The sequence below is a fragment of the Schistocerca cancellata genome, chromosome 2 (genome assembly GCF_023864275.1).
Source record: "Schistocerca cancellata isolate TAMUIC-IGC-003103 chromosome 2, iqSchCanc2.1, whole genome shotgun sequence".
Classification (NCBI taxonomy): Eukaryota; Metazoa; Arthropoda; class Insecta; order Orthoptera; family Acrididae; genus Schistocerca; species Schistocerca cancellata.
In genome coordinates this window covers 606,347,250-606,365,190 of record NC_064627.1, presented here as the reverse complement: position 1 = coordinate 606,365,190, position 17,941 = coordinate 606,347,250, and the positions used below count along the sequence as shown (strand labels likewise).

Sequence of the window (17,941 nt, the reverse complement as noted above, 5' to 3'; positions counted from 1 at the left end):
TCCCTTTGGCTGTTCAGAGATATCACTAAAGCCGCCTAGAGATGTACACAATCATGCATGAGCAGCACCTATTAGATAGAAGGGGTCCGACAGCTGATCAGTTCCAATCAGTCCACCAGGAAGGAGGTACATGACTCGTATTGTCTGTAGTTCAACCATGCCTAGATGGTCAATACCATGGGTCAATCCTGTCTACATTGTTACTTTGTGCCAGAAAGGACTCTCAACAAGGGAAGTGTTCAGGCATCTCAGAGTGAACCAAAGCGATGTTGTTCGGACATGGAGGTGATACAGAGAGGCAGGAACTGCCGATGACATGCCTCGCCTAGGTTGCCCAAGGGTAACTACTACAGTGGATGACAGCTACCTACGGATTAAGGCTCGGAGGAAACCTGAGAGCAACTCCACCATGTTGAATAATGCTTTTTGTTCAGCCACAGGATGTCTTGTTACGACTCAAACTGTGCACAATAAGCTGCATGATGTGCAATTTCAATCTCAATGTCCATGGTGAGGTCCATCTTTGCAACCACAACACCATACAGTGTGGTACAGAGGGGCCCAACAACATGACGAATGGACCACTCAGGTCTGGCATCACGGTCTCTTCACCGATGAGTGTCACATATGCCTTCAAACAGCCAATTATCTGAAAGCCTTAGACACACTGTCTGGTGAGTGCAGCAAGGTGGAGGTTCCCTTCTGTTTTGGAGTGGCATTATGTGGGGCCAACATACGCCGCTGGTGGTCATGGAAGGTGCCGTAACAGCTGTACAATACGTGAATGCCATCCTCTGACCAGTAGTGCAACCATATCAGCAGCATATTGGTGAGGCATTCATCTTCATGGATGACAATTTTTCCCCCCTCTGTGCACATCTTGTGAATGACTTCCTTCAGGATAACGACATTGCTCAACTAGAACTGGCCAGCATGTTCTCCAGGCATGAAACCTATCAAACATGTCTGTATGGTGGTACAACATACAATGTGTGGTTTTCATGAGCAATAAAAAGGCAGAAATGATGTTTATGTTGAACTCTATTCCAATTTTCTGTACAGGTTATGGAACTCTTGGAACCAAAGTGATGCAAAACTTTTTTTGATGTGTGTAGAACATGTTTCACTAACTGAGTAATTACTAGATAACAGCCTCACCACAGTCATCTATCAGTAAACCTACATGGGGCAGAGTAAAATGAAGCTCCATGTTAATTAAAATTAATGTTATGAAGAACAACAATCTCAAATTTATTAACATGAACTTGATAAACTTTTATGGTACCGCTATATTTCACATACATTAATTAAGATTTATTCCCACATGCCACAGCAAATGGTACTAGTTAGTCACTATTCATACAAATGAAAACAAGACAAATTTTATGAGTAACAATAGAATTGTCAAATATGTCAAGTTAAAAGGGTGTGTTGAACCAAGATTTAAACCTGTATTCCTGCCTTTCATGAATAATGTACCCCCAATAACACCATCTGAGGATGCATAGACTCTTCTCATTTCCTTCAAAATTCTGCAAAGGATCTCCCCACTGGGTGTGGGAATTGTTCCTCTGCATGGGAAGATAGAGCAAAGAGTCTAATCTATCAACAGACACAAAGTTACTGTTCAAGTAAATAAAAAGAGTCCATGAGAAGTTAAAGTTTAGGTGTACTTGAAGACCAAAGATGTAATGCGTTGTATGCACAAGTCAGGGGTCTGCATTCATACCTAGATTCATTACACATTCTTAACTTCTCACAATGATCAAAATAGTTATGTTTAGGCTAAGAGGTTTCATTCTCTACAGTAGGAATTATTACAATGTTTGCTTCATATTGAACCCAAAGAGAAGAGATTTCACTGTCAAGCATGTAAAAGGACTTAAACATACTGAAGAGGGATAGTGAGTTTGAATCATAACATGTGGTATATGATTACTCCAAGAGAAGAAGCTTGTTATGCAATATTGGTACAGGATTATGAAATAAATACTTGAAATTATTTGACTGAAAGGTAACAAAAATGAGATTAAAACATCTGCAGTTCTAAAGACATGAATAAGATTGCAGGAGCTCAATTGAAGAGCTCATTATAAATTCTTTCATATTAAACAACGGAAAATCCAGGATGAAATAATGACAATGTTATGAAAAAGTCAGATTGCTACTAACCATATAGCGGAGATATTAAAGTGTGCCTGTCTGTGACAGCATCTCAGCTATATGGTGAGTAGCAATCTATCCTTTTCATAATATTGTCATTTTTTCATATTAAGTCATGTGGGCATGCCAATTTTCATAACATGTGCAGGTGCGTGATGTAGGCAGTGTGGTCTCAGCTCTCTGAGACTGCAGGTGTGTGTGCAAGTTGCGTTTATGTGAGTGTGTGTGTGTATGTGTGTCTACTGCTAACAACGGCCTTAATGGCTGAAAGCTTTAATTGTGTGAATCTTTTTATTGCGTCTATCGCGACTCAGCATCTCTGCTATATGGTGAGTGGTGACTTTCCTTCTCTGGTATTGTTATATTCCATCTGGATTTTCCATTGTTTGATTTTTGCGTGATGTATTTTACACACATGTAAAGGACAGGTGTCTTGATATTAACAAGGTAAACATGTATGAGGAAACTCACACTTTACCTGTAGCTTAATTATACAATGATAAAATAAACTTATATTACATAAGCTAAATCATTGTTTGGATAAGCAAAAATAAAATAAAATTTCATTGTATCATTCTGTTGCTGCATACAAGTGCTACTGCAAAGTAATGATCCACTTGAAGCGTTAAACCACACAGTTGCATCATATCCCACCTAAACACTTATTTGATTACTAATTATTTTGTAGACAACTTCCTCATTAGAAGGTTGTGCTGCTAGATCAGAATTTGGGTTATTTTCTTGCACAGATCATAAATTTGTTCTCACCTGGTCACTGTTTATCTTATAATACTGTGCTAACTTGGACGTATAACAACACACCTTATTTCTGTGTTAGCTGAAGCAATACTGAAGGAATAGAAGTGGGTTCACAACTCTAAAACAGCAATGTAATAGTACCAATCAATGTAACTTGTGGTTGGCACACTTTATATGTGGGCACTCCTGCTCGAGAGTTAATTAGTTGTATATTTCCTGTCCGGAAACTTTGTATGGGAAGCATATTTTTGTATATCAAAGAATATTAAACTGGCTCTGATTATCTTTTGTTGTAACAGTGTGGGTTAGGTTGTAATATATACTGAGAGAAGTTGTGTTGTTTACTGGTTGACGTGTAAGATGGGAGAACAGGGGCTCACATACATACATGCCCGATATGACAGAAACAATATTTACAAACAAACTGAAGAAGTTTTTTGTTGTAAAAGAATTTCTATTATTGTAATGCGTAAAAGGTGGTGGGTAGGAGTTACTAACTTACATCTGTAAAAAAAAAAAAAAAAAGTCCATCTTGTTGCATATTTACAAAAAATGATTCAAGCCACATCATTATGAGTAATCACGCAAATGATCCATGGAACATGAAACCAATTAACTTACAAAGGACACTCAAATACAGTTGGATGTTAGCATATAAGTCATAACTGCAAGACTGTAGCTGTGATCAGGTATCAATGATATGCAGGGTGATTGTAAGTAAAGTTTCAGATTCAAAACACTGTAAAACATTAACTGCCAGTCAGAATGAACTCAAGTTTTAACTGTTAGCTTTGCAGGCTATTTTTTTGTCACACACTGCCCAAAGTGCAGTCTGACAGACCACTATATTTAAAAAGTCATCAAAACTCCAGTCAACAATTTCAGTGAAACAGTTCATTTTTTCATGTGAACGGTTACATTAATACCATACAAAAAACATATACAAATAAATTTTAAAGTTTATTTTTACAAAAGAAAATGCATTTAAATAAAAAACTGTACAAAATGAACATAATATTACAGTATAAAGTTAATACTATGAAAACGCAAATACCCTGCAGTGTAAATTTTACTTTTTGCTATATTTTATTGTGTATTGCACATGAAACAATAAAGACATAAAAACCCTCCCATAAAACATCCAAAAAATGAAAATTACACTATTGCTTTTCAGGTTTTTAGTTTCCTTCTCACAATCAGAGGTTTTCTTTGCATTGGTTGGAAATTTTTTTTGAGAAGTCAAGTTAGATTGGCTTCTTGCAACAATGACAAATATAAGGCAGCTTTCTCTTCTTTTTTTGGAGTCACAGGTGGAGCATGTTTTGCGTTTTTCCAATCTTTCTATTGTGTCACCAATGAGATTGCAAACTTCTTCAAAAAATCAAAGTGGCTCACTTGAGTATTGTCTTTGTAGGAATTATGAAAGACAAGCACATTTCTCCCACTTATGTCCAACATGCAGAAAAATAATGCCATTTGGCATCATTGGAAGAAGCTTCAATGACCAGCAATATTTGTCAATTAAATATATTTGTAGGACAACCTATAGCTAAGGATTCAGTCTCTATGCTTTTGTCTTCATTACTTTAATCACCTGTTTCTTGTAGGGCATTCACTGGTGACAAACAAATTCATCTTCACTTTCGCATTGTTCCTATTCTGAATTATGTTCACTTTCAATTTTGTTGTCACTGTCTAATCCAACATCACTTCTTAAACTGTCCTCAAATCATTTTAAAATGGTTTCCTCAAAGTCAGTGGACAAACACTTGGGTACTGAATCCAAAATGCAAAGTCTCAGGTGCAGTCTCAGTGACTGCTAGCACGAAAGAAGCAGTGACAGCATAGGTCCACATCACATTCAAGTGACCACTGACAAAGAAAAGTACGGCAGCTTCAGGGAAAACAACTAGGCTAGGCTGTAATCTCCTACTCCATCCTATGCATCAGCAATAGAGTAACAATAAATGCTAGTGGTCTGTGAGACCACACCTGGCATGTTAAGGGTTAATGGAATACTGCCCAAAAATTTTCCCAGTAGATGGCACAGCAAGCATCTTAGCGTAAATGGGTTTGGCTACAAATGTCAGATGAATTACAGTACAATGGCTATGGTGTAAGTTACACATTAAACCAACCATACTGTACAATGTGCATGGCAACACAAGTTTGGCATTCAACAATTGTGGCACTGTTAGTTGTTAAGCCTATCTACCAAGACAAGGACAAACAACATCAGATGGAACAATCAGTCTTCAATTGTCCTGAGGCCAAAAATTGCATTAAAAACAACAATGAAATCATTTTTAAATTTTTATGAGGCTGGCTCAAGACTTGTTCAGTATGCTTTCCACTGTTTTCTGCCACAAATTGAAATCGAGAAACAGTATGTCCCATGACAGGTCAAAGTGTCTCATGGGTCACATTCAGAATGCACTTCACACTGTGTGGCTTCTGTTAAGCTGTGTCTGTAATTGGAATACTAAATACAATGACTTTCAGATAATCCCACAGCCAGAAGGAACTCGTATAAAGATCAAGTGATTTGGATGGGCAGGTTGAAGGAAAATGATGGCTGATACTTCTAGCATTTGCAAAATGTCTCTAAAGCAACTGCTTCATTGGCTGTACACTGTGTGGAGGAGTGCCATCTCACATAAAAACCAACCTACCCACAAAACCATGCTGCTGAAGGATTGGAATGTTGTTGGCGCACAAATTATTTTTACAAAAGAAAATGCATTTAAATAAAAAACTGTACAAAATGAACATAATATTACAGTATAAAGTTAATACTATGAAAACGCAAATACCCTGCAGTGTAAATTTTACTTTTTGCTATATTTTATTGTGTATTGCACATGAAACAATAAAGACATAAAAACCCTCCCATAAAACATCCAAAAAATGAAAATTACACTATTGCTTTTCAGGTTTTTAGTTTCCTTCTCACAATCAGAGGTTTTCTTTGCATTGGTTGGAAATTTTTTTTGAGAAGTCAAGTTAGATTGGCTTCTTGCAACAATGACAAATATAAGGCAGCTTTCTCTTCTTTTTTTGGAGTCACAGGTGGAGCATGTTTTGCGTTTTTCCAATCTTTCTATTGTGTCACCAATGAGATTGCAAACTTCTTCAAAAAATCAAAGTGGCTCACTTGAGTATTGTCTTTGTAGGAATTATGAAAGACAAGCACATTTCTCCCACTTATGTCCAACATGCAGAAAAATAATGCCATTTGGCATCATTGGAAGAAGCTTCAATGACCAGCAATATTTGTCAATTAAATATATTTGTAGGACAACCTATAGCTAAGGATTCAGTCTCTATGCTTTTGTCTTCATTACTTTAATCACCTGTTTCTTGTAGGGCATTCACTGGTGACAAACAAATTCATCTTCACTTTCGCATTGTTCCTATTCTGAATTATGTTCACTTTCAATTTTGTTGTCACTGTCTAATCCAACATCACTTCTTAAACTGTCCTCAAATCATTTTAAAATGGTTTCCTCAAAGTCAGTGGACAAACACTTGGGTACTGAATCCAAAATGCAAAGTCTCAGGTGCAGTCTCAGTGACTGCTAGCACGAAAGAAGCAGTGACAGCATAGGTCCACATCACATTCAAGTGACCACTGACAAAGAAAAGTACGGCAGCTTCAGGGAAAACAACTAGGCTAGGCTGTAATCTCCTACTCCATCCTATGCATCAGCAATAGAGTAACAATAAATGCTAGTGGTCTGTGAGACCACACCTGGCATGTTAAGGGTTAATGGAATACTGCCCAAAAATTTTCCCAGTAGATGGCACAGCAAGCATCTTAGCGTAAATGGGTTTGGCTACAAATGTCAGATGAATTACAGTACAATGGCTATGGTGTAAGTTACACATTAAACCAACCATACTGTACAATGTGCATGGCAACACAAGTTTGGCATTCAACAATTGTGGCACTGTTAGTTGTTAAGCCTATCTACCAAGACAAGGACAAACAACATCAGATGGAACAATCAGTCTTCAATTGTCCTGAGGCCAAAAATTGCATTAAAAACAACAATGAAATCATTTTTAAATTTTTATGAGGCTGGCTCAAGACTTGTTCAGTATGCTTTCCACTGTTTTCTGCCACAAATTGAAATCGAGAAACAGTATGTCCCATGACAGGTCAAAGTGTCTCATGGGTCACATTCAGAATGCACTTCACACTGTGTGGCTTCTGTTAAGCTGTGTCTGTAATTGGAATACTAAATACAATGACTTTCAGATAATCCCACAGCCAGAAGGAACTCGTATAAAGATCAAGTGATTTGGATGGGCAGGTTGAAGGAAAATGATGGCTGATACTTCTAGCATTTGCAAAATGTCTCTAAAGCAACTGCTTCATTGGCTGTACACTGTGTGGAGGAGTGCCATCTCACATAAAAACCAACCTACCCACAAAACCATGCTGCTGAAGGATTGGAATGCTGTTGGCGCACAAATGATTCTCGTAGCATTTACCAGTGATGGTACAGGTAACAGGTCATGCAGGACCCATCTCCTCAAAAAAATATAGCTCTATGATAAACAATGTCATCAACCCACATCACAAGGTGTGCAGAATGAAGTGGTACCAGTTGATATCCAAGTGGATTTTCCATTACCCACATTCTGCAATATTGGTTCTTCTTCTTCTCTTCCCTAGTATTTCTCCCTTATTTGAAAATATTCTATTCAAATTTGATGCCATTCTGAGTTTTTCAGCATTTTGAAACTGGAACTTTAATTATAATCACCATATACATGGAGAAAAACAATGAAACATGGACTGAACCTGTGGAGACTCCTGAGAACACTTGTTTGTATGATGACTTCTCCAACTCACAGATAACTTATTGTTATCTGTTTTTAAGACAGCTGTTACCAACAATACTGCACTGTTTCACAAATTCTGCTGTTTCATTTTTATAAGTAATATATGAAAATCAAGATTATCAAAAGATTGCTGAAATCAAGCAGTGTTAGAATAGTCAAGGTTTTATATGTTGTGAACATTGTGAATATGCTGGCTGACCTGTAGTTGTATGGTAATTTTGAGGAATCAATTTTAGTAACTAGAATAACAATTTTTGCATCATTTTTAATCACATCTCAGAAAAGATTCTCATGATGGTTTTCTGACTGTTCACGTGGAAACATTTTTTAAGACAAACACATTTGTCGTGATAGTGGTATCTTCTTGCTGTTGTTTTATTGGAATTTGAGAGCTGACTGGTATAGCAAAAATTCATTTTATTATGTGAAAGATTACTGACTCCTTTAGGCTTGATGTTGATTATTCATACAACATGTATTATCAGTTTCAGAATACATATTCTATCATCTGATGTATCTGGTTAACAAATCCAGTTTATATTGATTAAATCAGATATGTTCACATATGGAGAGCCAGTAACCACTTGTATCCTGCCATACTACTTTACCATTTAAAAATCACACAGTTATTGGAATTTTTTAAATGCATATGAAACCCAGACTGAACCTGGAACATTCCAGTTTTGTGTTGCACACATTTTGCTTAACTCTAATCTACATTTTCTGTATCCTTAATTAAGTTTGGGTGTTGGATTTCACTTCCATCTGATTTATTTATCATGTGGCACAGTTCTGTATTTAACCATGGAACAGGAGCTTTCTTTACTTTCAGTAATTGCTGAGTGGCATGTTTGATTGACTTATTGATTGACTGATGTATTTATTCATTCATAGAACAATACAAATTATATGGAAATCTTCAACTGTCAGTACAACGTTTTTTTATTAAATAAATATGCATAGATTAGTACAGTCTTTACAGTTCTTATAACTAATCTTACAATATTTATAATAATGTCAGTGTTGCTTAATACATGAGGTATTCATGAATATGAAGAGGCTTTCTATAGCTGTCTTAAGATTAATTTATGGCATAACAGCTCTTACTTAATCAATATATTTGTAGTTGAGAGTAAAGGTATGGAGATCATTTACACCCTTAATTTCCTATGGTAGTCTGTTGTGCAGTTTTAAGCTGTTATACAGCATATTATTCTGACTTTTGACTTGTTTTTCCTGTTTGGCTTTAAGTAGGAACTATATCTAGGGGCCAGTCAGAAAGTCTAGCTTTTTGAATAAATCAGTACAGTGGGCCCTATTGCTGATATTTGTTGTTTCCATTCAGCTCGTTTCTGTACCTTGAAGACAATCTATATGTTCCCAGTGCTTGTTCCTCAAAACAGATTCCATATTTGAGGACTGAATGTATATATCCAAAATAAGTCACTTTGAGTCATGAAATATTGCAAAGAGCATAACATGCTGTGGATAGTCTCTTTGCCAAAGCCTTTACATGTTCTATCCACATCAACTGGCAGCCTATGTTCAATCTCAAGAAATTGATATTCATTACATAGTCTAACATGGGGTGGTTATAGTTAAACTTTCCGTATTTAACACATTATAACATGGAAACTAATTTCTGTATGAGTACCAAATTTTATAGCATTAATGCCCAGAGTATGGGGTGCATGATTTGCATGTGTCACAGTGCCACCATCCATTTCCAACTATGGCCACCAGGTGTTGTGATCAGTCATCATATTCATAGCCTCACACACCTGACCAGTCGCAATGCTCTTGACACGCAACATGAACTTGACAAAAGGAGCAGGGCATTAATGGTGAAGCTCTATTATCAAAACAACAGTAGTGCTGCAGGTGAACTTCGAGAATACTGCCAGCTGGAAGGTTTACAGAAGGGTTCCCTTTCTCGACCTGCTGTTCGGAGCATGATGAATAAGTTTGAATCGACTGGAGAACTGGGCATCACTCTGGGAAGAGGCCGAGGACTGGTTGCACCACAGGTGGTTGATGAAATCACTGTTGCTGTGGCAGACAATGCTGCAGGCAATTCCCAGTCATCAGGCAGTGTGTGTGTTGTGTCATGAGAGTTGAACATTCCATGGTCCACTGTATGGGAGGTGCTTCAAACCATTCTCAGATGGTATCCATGCAAGATCCTTATCATACAGCAGCTTGCACCACAGGATGCACAATGATGTGCTGACTTCCCTCTCCACTTTCTTGCAGGGATTGAAGTTGACAAGGACTGGCCCAGGACCATCCTACAGATAGATGAAGCTCATTTTTCTCTGATGGGAGAATTGCTGAGTGTGGGGATCTCCACCTCCAGTCACTGTGCATGAAGTTCCTCTGTATGACTCAACAGTTTTCGTGCAAGATGGGGCCCCAATGCACATCACTTGTGAAGTTCACCTGCTTCTCTGAAACACATTAGTAAATGATCGAATTATCAGCCGATCATTTCCAAATGCTTGGCCACACAATCACATGATCTCATTTCCTGTGATTTCTGCTTGTGGAGCTACCTGAAGGACAGGATTTACCAACAGAACATTCATACATGTGCTGATCTGAAGCACAGCATATCAAGAGAGGTAGCTAGCATACCCACGGACATGCTTTGTTCTGTCATGCAGAATGCAATCCTGCACTTTCAGACCCTTCTGGACACTCATGGGCGCCATATTGATCCCCTTTTGTAGCAGTAATGGTACCAGTATGTAATGGTATGATGTACCATAGCAGCACATTAAAAGTATTTCAGTTGAATTGATTCTGCATTATTTCTCTTTCCCATGTCCTTGACATTAACGCTACCAAGTTTGGTTGTCATACTGCAGTTAGTTTCCAAGTTACAACGTGTTAAATAGGGGTAGTTTCATTATAACTGCCAAGTGCATGGTTCTTATTCAACCAGAAGTATATACAATTAACCTTCTTTACATTTAAAATTACTTTAGTTTTCAGTGACAAACTGTGGACATCTTAAAGGGCAACAGCAGCCTTTTCTGTCAACTGTGTTGGAGTTTTAGATATGATAACTATGTTGCTGTCATCAGGAAACAGTATTTTTTCTCTGGAACTTTGTGGGAAATTGTTAATATAAACATGAAGGTTGCAATTGTTATTCAGAGATGAAGAGGCTCACACAGGATAGAGCAGCATGGAGAGCTGTATCAAGCCAGTCATGGGACTGAAGACCACAACAACAACAAATAAGAAAATGGATTGGGTCTAGTCCACTCCCTTTTGGCATGCCTATATTAATGTGTTGTGGGTCTGATAAAGTGTTTTAACAGAAATCCTTTTGAAGTATGTGAGATCTCAACTCACTGCTCCCAGTTTTTCAAGTACAACTTAAACAACTTCTTAGCCACACCTCACATTCCTAGCAATTCTAATTTATGCAGTAAAATTCTATGATTAACAGTGATGAATCTTTTGACTAAACAAAGAAAGTTCCATTGACATTACCACTTTCATCCACAACCACAAAAATGACTTTTGTAAACTGTGCAATCCCATATTCTGCACCTCTTCTGGATCTGAAACCATGTCATTCACTGCAAAGAAATTTAAATTTATTTAGACACTTCATTAATCCGTTCCTCACTATTGTTTAAATAATTTTGGAAATGATGGACAGTGAAGTGATTGGTCTATACTTTGCACATTTTTACATCACCATTTTTAAGTGTGGATATTACTTTTGCTTGCTTTAGGTACTCTGGAAAACAGACAGATTTGAATGATTCATTGGTTGCTTTTATCAATGGAACTTTTGTGCTATTTACACTTTCTTTATGGACACAGTCTTGGATTTTTCATGAAGTATAGTAAGTCTATTAATAAATTCTCAGATTTTAACGTATAATGTCAGCTCATTTCTTGTATCCTCCCATGGGATACCTGAACACCCCCATTGTAGGGCATTGTGGTTGACCTGTTTTAAATTTATGTGTGTCATCAAGTAAGATTTTTTGCTGGCAGCCAGCACGGTGTAACGGAACATATTAAAGGCTTTACTGTACCGAAGTATGCATTACCCTCCAAATTCAACCAGTTAACGAGTATTTATGATTATAGAAAAGTTATTGTGTATGTTAACAATGATTGCATAACATGTCTCCATAAACAGTCAACCCATTAAATTATACTGAATAACTGACCCACACAAAAGTTTATATCACTTGATCACTGATACAGCAATTGTCATCATGTAAAAACACTAAGTTCATCTTAAATAATTAATATGAAGTACGAAAAATAGTGGCCAACTTAGGTATTTTGGATCTCCTTAAATAAAAATCACCCAGTGAAACCTATTTGTTCACTAGGAGCGGTTTCACTCAGTATTCACGAAATCAATCCCATTTTGGACAAAAACCAATGTAATTCTTAATAATTCACGTTATTTACTTATTTATGCAAAGTAGAGAAGTCAATTGACAAACTTCTAAAAAATGGCCTTTTTGTAACAAAGAATTATTCTGTCAAGTCAACAAATCTGTCTGTCATTTTAATAACATGTTAAATTATGTCACTTGATGCAAATTAATAACTTTTCTGCACAAATTATGATAACAGATGTACATGTGACTTATAAACTATATCTCTTTTTAGTAGTTCTTTGACAATGTTATAAATACAAGCAACAAGAAGGGTCAAGAGGTGCCCCCTGCTCACCTGTCCCCTGCTCACCTCCCCCATCTCTTCCACTCCCTCCTTTCTTCAGGTCTCCCTCATCTCCTAGCGCCTGGCAGATCCTCTGTATTGCTCATCATCAGTGTGCCACATCAGTGTTGTGTTTAGTGCTGTTACTCGTGTGCGTCAAGAGATGTGATTTTAATTGTGTCCTGCCTTGAGGTTCGCCGTCAGTGTTACGTTATGTGCTATGCCATCCGTCGCTACTTTTATGCTCCAGTCATACTGTGCCTTGTGTTCTTTTAACCGTCGCCGTGTGTAGCTTTTTATATGTGCTACTTTTAAACAGTTTTTTTGTTATCTCCATTTTACAGTCACCCCGTTTTTTTTTTTTTTTTTTTTTTTTGTCTTCCATGCTGTTCCCCCTTTTTTATATCTATGTTCACCTTATTCTCTCCTTTGCTGTTTTTCAATGTCTTCTATTGTTTTGTTCTGTCTTTCGGCTGAAGAGCAGCGCCTATGCTGCTGCCAGCCTGCCCCAATGGGGAATTGAAACACAATAAAGGGAAAAAAAAAAAAAAAAAAAAAAAAAAAAGAAAGGTCAAGAGGCAGTCGGAATGTCACTTTGGTAAAGTGTGTTTGTGTGTTATTGTTTGAGGTGGATAAACAATGCAAAGAACATGTAAAGGAAGTACTACTTTGTGTTGTGTCATGGTCTTTGGTGGACAGTGGAATTAAGATGGCCACCAGAGTAATACATATTTGAAGTTTACATATTTGTTGGTTTAGCTCGTTCTTTATCATCAAAAGCATATAAAAACACGGGACCTCATGTTTTTAACCCTAGACAATCAGATTTAGAGCCAGCATCAGCATCGAGACACAGCAGCAATCCAGCAAGTAGCAGCGATTACCACAACACAATGCATTTTAATGGTGCCAACCTAACATCAAGTGCTAACAAGCTCCGTAAATGGGAGTGAAATAGTGTGATTATAGCAATTAGCAATTTCTACGACTAGGTGACCATTACAACGGGTATATTAACAATATCATATCATAGGCAGAAAAGTTATGACCAAAGCCTGACTGGAATCAATTGCTTTATCTCTCGTTTTTGTTGCCATTATATCTATGGTAGTGTAGCTGTATGGCAGTTGGTTGATTGGATTTGGAAGTGTATTATCATTAAAGCAAAACAGTTCCCTGAATTCTGTCTGGAGCAATATTTTAGCCTTTGGTCTCGATTTATGTCTGCCATAATGAAAACATACTCATCAGGATAAGAATGAAGACACAGTTGACAAAGGACTATACTGTTTAAATTTTCGGTGATTTATAAATTGTTTCAATTTAAAGATTGTGATTTGACATACAAAACTACATAAATTGATTTGTTCATTTTTGAAGTTCAATATTTCTCAAAATGTTACCTGTACAAATTTGACTGATATGTGAATATAGCTGTAAAGTCCCCAAGTTTCCATTGGGCCCATTAGTTAGCATTGCCAGTCAACTAGGTGGAGAGGATGAGGGAAAGTTTCTTACACAGTCCAAAAAGCAATGGTCCATGCAAGCCATGAAGTTGGAACACTGCACCAAACTGTGTGGAAGGTTTTGTAATGGTGGTTACTTTTCAAATCATAACATTTGCAGCTCATGCAACAATTAAAACTGAAAGATTATGGCTGGGACCTGTAGTTACACATCACAATGTAGGAAGCACTTGAGGATTAACATTTCACCTCCAAGTAAATATTCAGTGGTGCAGCAAGCGTCCATTTATGTGGAAAGGTTAAGCAGCACAGTGTAAAGTGTGGAGCACTGAACATCCTCATGCAGTTGTGGTGCATGAATCAGTTTCACTGAAGGCTAATGTTTTCTGTGCATGACATAGATGAAGTTGTATGGGTCATTTTTCTATTGTGTGAAGACTGTGATCAGTACCTCTCACCTTGAAATGTTGCAGCTTTGGTTCTTTCCACAACTGACTGTTGATTCCAAAAATTTCATCTTCCAACAAGATGGGGCACCCCTTCATATGAGCATCAATGTTTTTCACTACCTAAACAATGAAACTCTGCATTCCTGAATTGGTCATAATGGTGAAAATGATGTGACTGTTCTCTTGGTTCCCCAGGTCTCCTAACCTAATACTTGGTGACTTTTTCCTTTGAGGGTACATTAAGGACTGTGTTTACATACCCCCTCCCCTGCCAAGATCACTGAAGCTCTGAGTATGCACCAATGTTGCTGTGATAACCATTGTCAGGATATTGCTACGTAAGGTATGGAATGAACCTGACTAACCCTTGGACATGATCTGTGTGATGAGAAGGGCACTCATAAACATCATAGAGTGCAAAATGCACACTTGGTGAGATTATGGTTCTATTCAGGCATCAATCATATTTCTACATGTAATACTTTGAAAAATATACAGTTTCAAAAATGTATGCGCCATTTATAGTAGCCCTGTATTTATTTTGAGAAACAAGAACTCCTCTTTTCTCTCACCAGTAGCAATAAATGCACTTAATATCCATACACCCAAAGCATATTAAAATCTATTAGACTGTCAATGTAAAACCTAAGAGATGAACAGAGTCAAAGAAGAAGCTTTATTTGAGCTGTGACTCAATCAGAAGAATTACTTGTAAGTTGAGTTGATAGAACAGATTGTAGAACTCTCTAAACTGAGCTGGTAATGACTACACTTAGTGTGAGAGAGAAGCTGCTCACAGGTACTTGCTGGCACGTGCTGACTGGAGAGAGTCAATTACCAACATTCAATACTTCATACTCCATGTAGAAAGACAGGATAACAGACAGCTGGCAGCATTGTTGCCACTTTCGATTGTGAAGAACAGAAGATTGCTGTCAGGAGTGACTGAAAATCATACTTGGCTGTAACTGCCACAACACTGAGGCACTGTTATAGAACTGTAAATGAAATTTTGCTATGTGATTAGTCATGACTAAGTCCACTTCAGTTGCCATGAATATTCTCTTGCCAAATGGACTACAGATTTCCTGAGGGATGACCTAAGTTGTAGTCATCCTGTACGTACAAGGTCTTTTCAAAAAATTCTGGAACTTTGTTCATAAAATTTTTCTGTGTTTACCTTTCACTTATTGTGTGAGGTCATCTTTGAAATACTCTCCTCCACAATTGATACACTGCTTCCAATGCTGTTTCCACTTCCAGAAGCACTCTTGGTACACCTCTTGCTGGATCACACGAAACGCCATCTGCAAATTTTCTTTTACTTCATCTATCATAGCAAATATTCATCCTTTCAATGGGGCTTTCAACTCTGCAAATAAAAATAAGGCCACTGGGGCCAAGTTTGGAGAGTATGGAGGATGAGGCAGCACAGTGATTTCATTTTTTGTGCAATAATCACACACCAACAGGGATGAATATATAGGTACATTATCATGATACATGAGCCATGAATTGTCTCATCACAATTCAGGCTACCTCCTTCTCACATTTTCTTGCAGGCATTGCAGTATGTCCTGATAGTACCATCCAATAACAGTTTGTCCTTGTGGCATGAATTCTTGATTAAATAATCCTTCAAAGTCAAAGAAAACTATCAGCATGGTTTTGACATTTGACTTGACATGACGAGCTTGTTTTGTCTTGTAGAACCTTTTCTGACCCATTGTGAAGACTGAACCTTGGTGTCAACCTTATAACTGTAGGACCATGTCTCTTCACCAGTTATGAGTCTCTTAAGGGACACCTCATTCTCATTTGTGCAATCCAAAATCTCTTCACAGATTGTGGTCTTGATTCATGAGCCATGGGATGAACTAGGTGACAGCACGATGCATTCCAAGATGTTCTGTCAGAATTTCAAGACATTATCCAACTGAAATGTTATGTTCTTCTGACATCTCTCAGTCAGTCAGTCTTTGATTGGCATGCACAATTTCATTGATGTTCTAACATGAGCATTGTCAGTAGATGTCTAAGGGTCACCTGCAACTTCCATCTGACCATTTTTAAACTGTGTGACCAGTCATAACACCAAGTACATTTTAAGAACTTATCACCATGGGCTTCCTCTATCATTTGGGGTGTCTCTGTAAAGGTTTTCTTGAGTATCATGCAAAATTTAATGCAGACGCATTGCTCATCTAACCCTGCCATCTCAAAATAGCAAACTATGCAACACAATGTTCTAATCAATACAGCACTGAACAATAACTAACATGAATACAACAATGAAACTTTTGGCAGGCACACATTACACACAGGCATATGCAGGGATGCCAACACACCATTGGCAAGAAATTATGAATGTTCTGGAATGTTTTGAACAGACCTTGTAAGTAGCAAAATTGTGTACCAGTATTTTCAGACTCAAATCAAATGTTATTTCAATTGCTACAAATCAAACATAAAGAGTCACATTCAAACCACTAAGTAACTGTAAGCATCATCAAATTAATAAAATTTGTTTATCAGCTTTCATATACAGCTTGAATAATTTGTATTAGATAGCTTTCCAAGCACATTAATAGTAAAAAAGAGAATTTGTAAAAAAAAAAGGGGGAAGAAGGGGAGGGGGATTGGAAACAGTTCTTAAATGTGGTTCTTCAAAATGTTGCACTGAGGTCATAGGTAGTTCACATGGATTCAAGGAACACACTAGAAGGAAATTATGTTGACAAATTAATAACTATGTATACTTGGCCTCACAATGGTATGACTAACTAAAATCTTTTCAGTACTCCAGCTATGTTACGTGGTTATACTTCCCAAGCTCTCAGCCAAGTACTCCTGAGGCATAAGTCAAGTGATAACTCATTTAGCAGTTGACAATGCCCAAGGAGCATCATCATAATGCTCATGGATGTCAAACCATTTTATGTGGATGGAAGTCCAGGAAGATTTTATTCAAACTAAATAACAATTAAAAAGGTTTTATGTAGGTTAGGTAATGATGTGGTCTATTGTATAACCTCAAAATAAGCAGGCAGAGGATGGTGGGATGAAGATATAAACCACAAATCCTGTTTAGAATTCAGAATGGAGTATTATTCTCTGGTACGAGATCTATACTAGGTTATCAACAGATATCAAGTACAAAACTGAAATTCCCATTATATTGCAAACAAAAGTAAAAAAGAAAGAAAACACTGCATTTGCAACACCAATAAATTTTTGCAAAATTTGGACTCTAGTGTTTGTATTAAACAGATTTTGGCTTTATCAGTGTATAATCATGTAAAGTTACATAGGTGCTTTGTTTCAAATATTAGATATAAGGCAGAGTAGTAAGAGGGGGAGTTGTGGCTTTTGTCACAGAGCTAAGTTTCTTCTGATTTATGTGTAAAGTAATCTAGTAATAATTCCCATAAATATCAGTGTGAATGGATCTGTGCTAGTTGTATTTTGTTGTTAGTATGTTTCAAAGAGGGAGCCTGCAAATGCTGGTTCTGTCTGTCAGTGCATAACTTGACTCTTTCTACGTCCTGAACT

General features: G+C 37.3%; 1 protein-coding gene across 1 annotated transcript in view; it reads right to left on the bottom strand.

Moving 5' to 3' along the window:
* Positions 1-17,941, bottom strand: part of LOC126157063 (nose resistant to fluoxetine protein 6-like) — a gene marked incomplete at its 5' end in the record, with an annotated part of 297,846 nt that overhangs the window by 156,559 nt on the left and 123,346 nt on the right. The gene's annotated exons all lie outside the window — the stretch shown is intronic.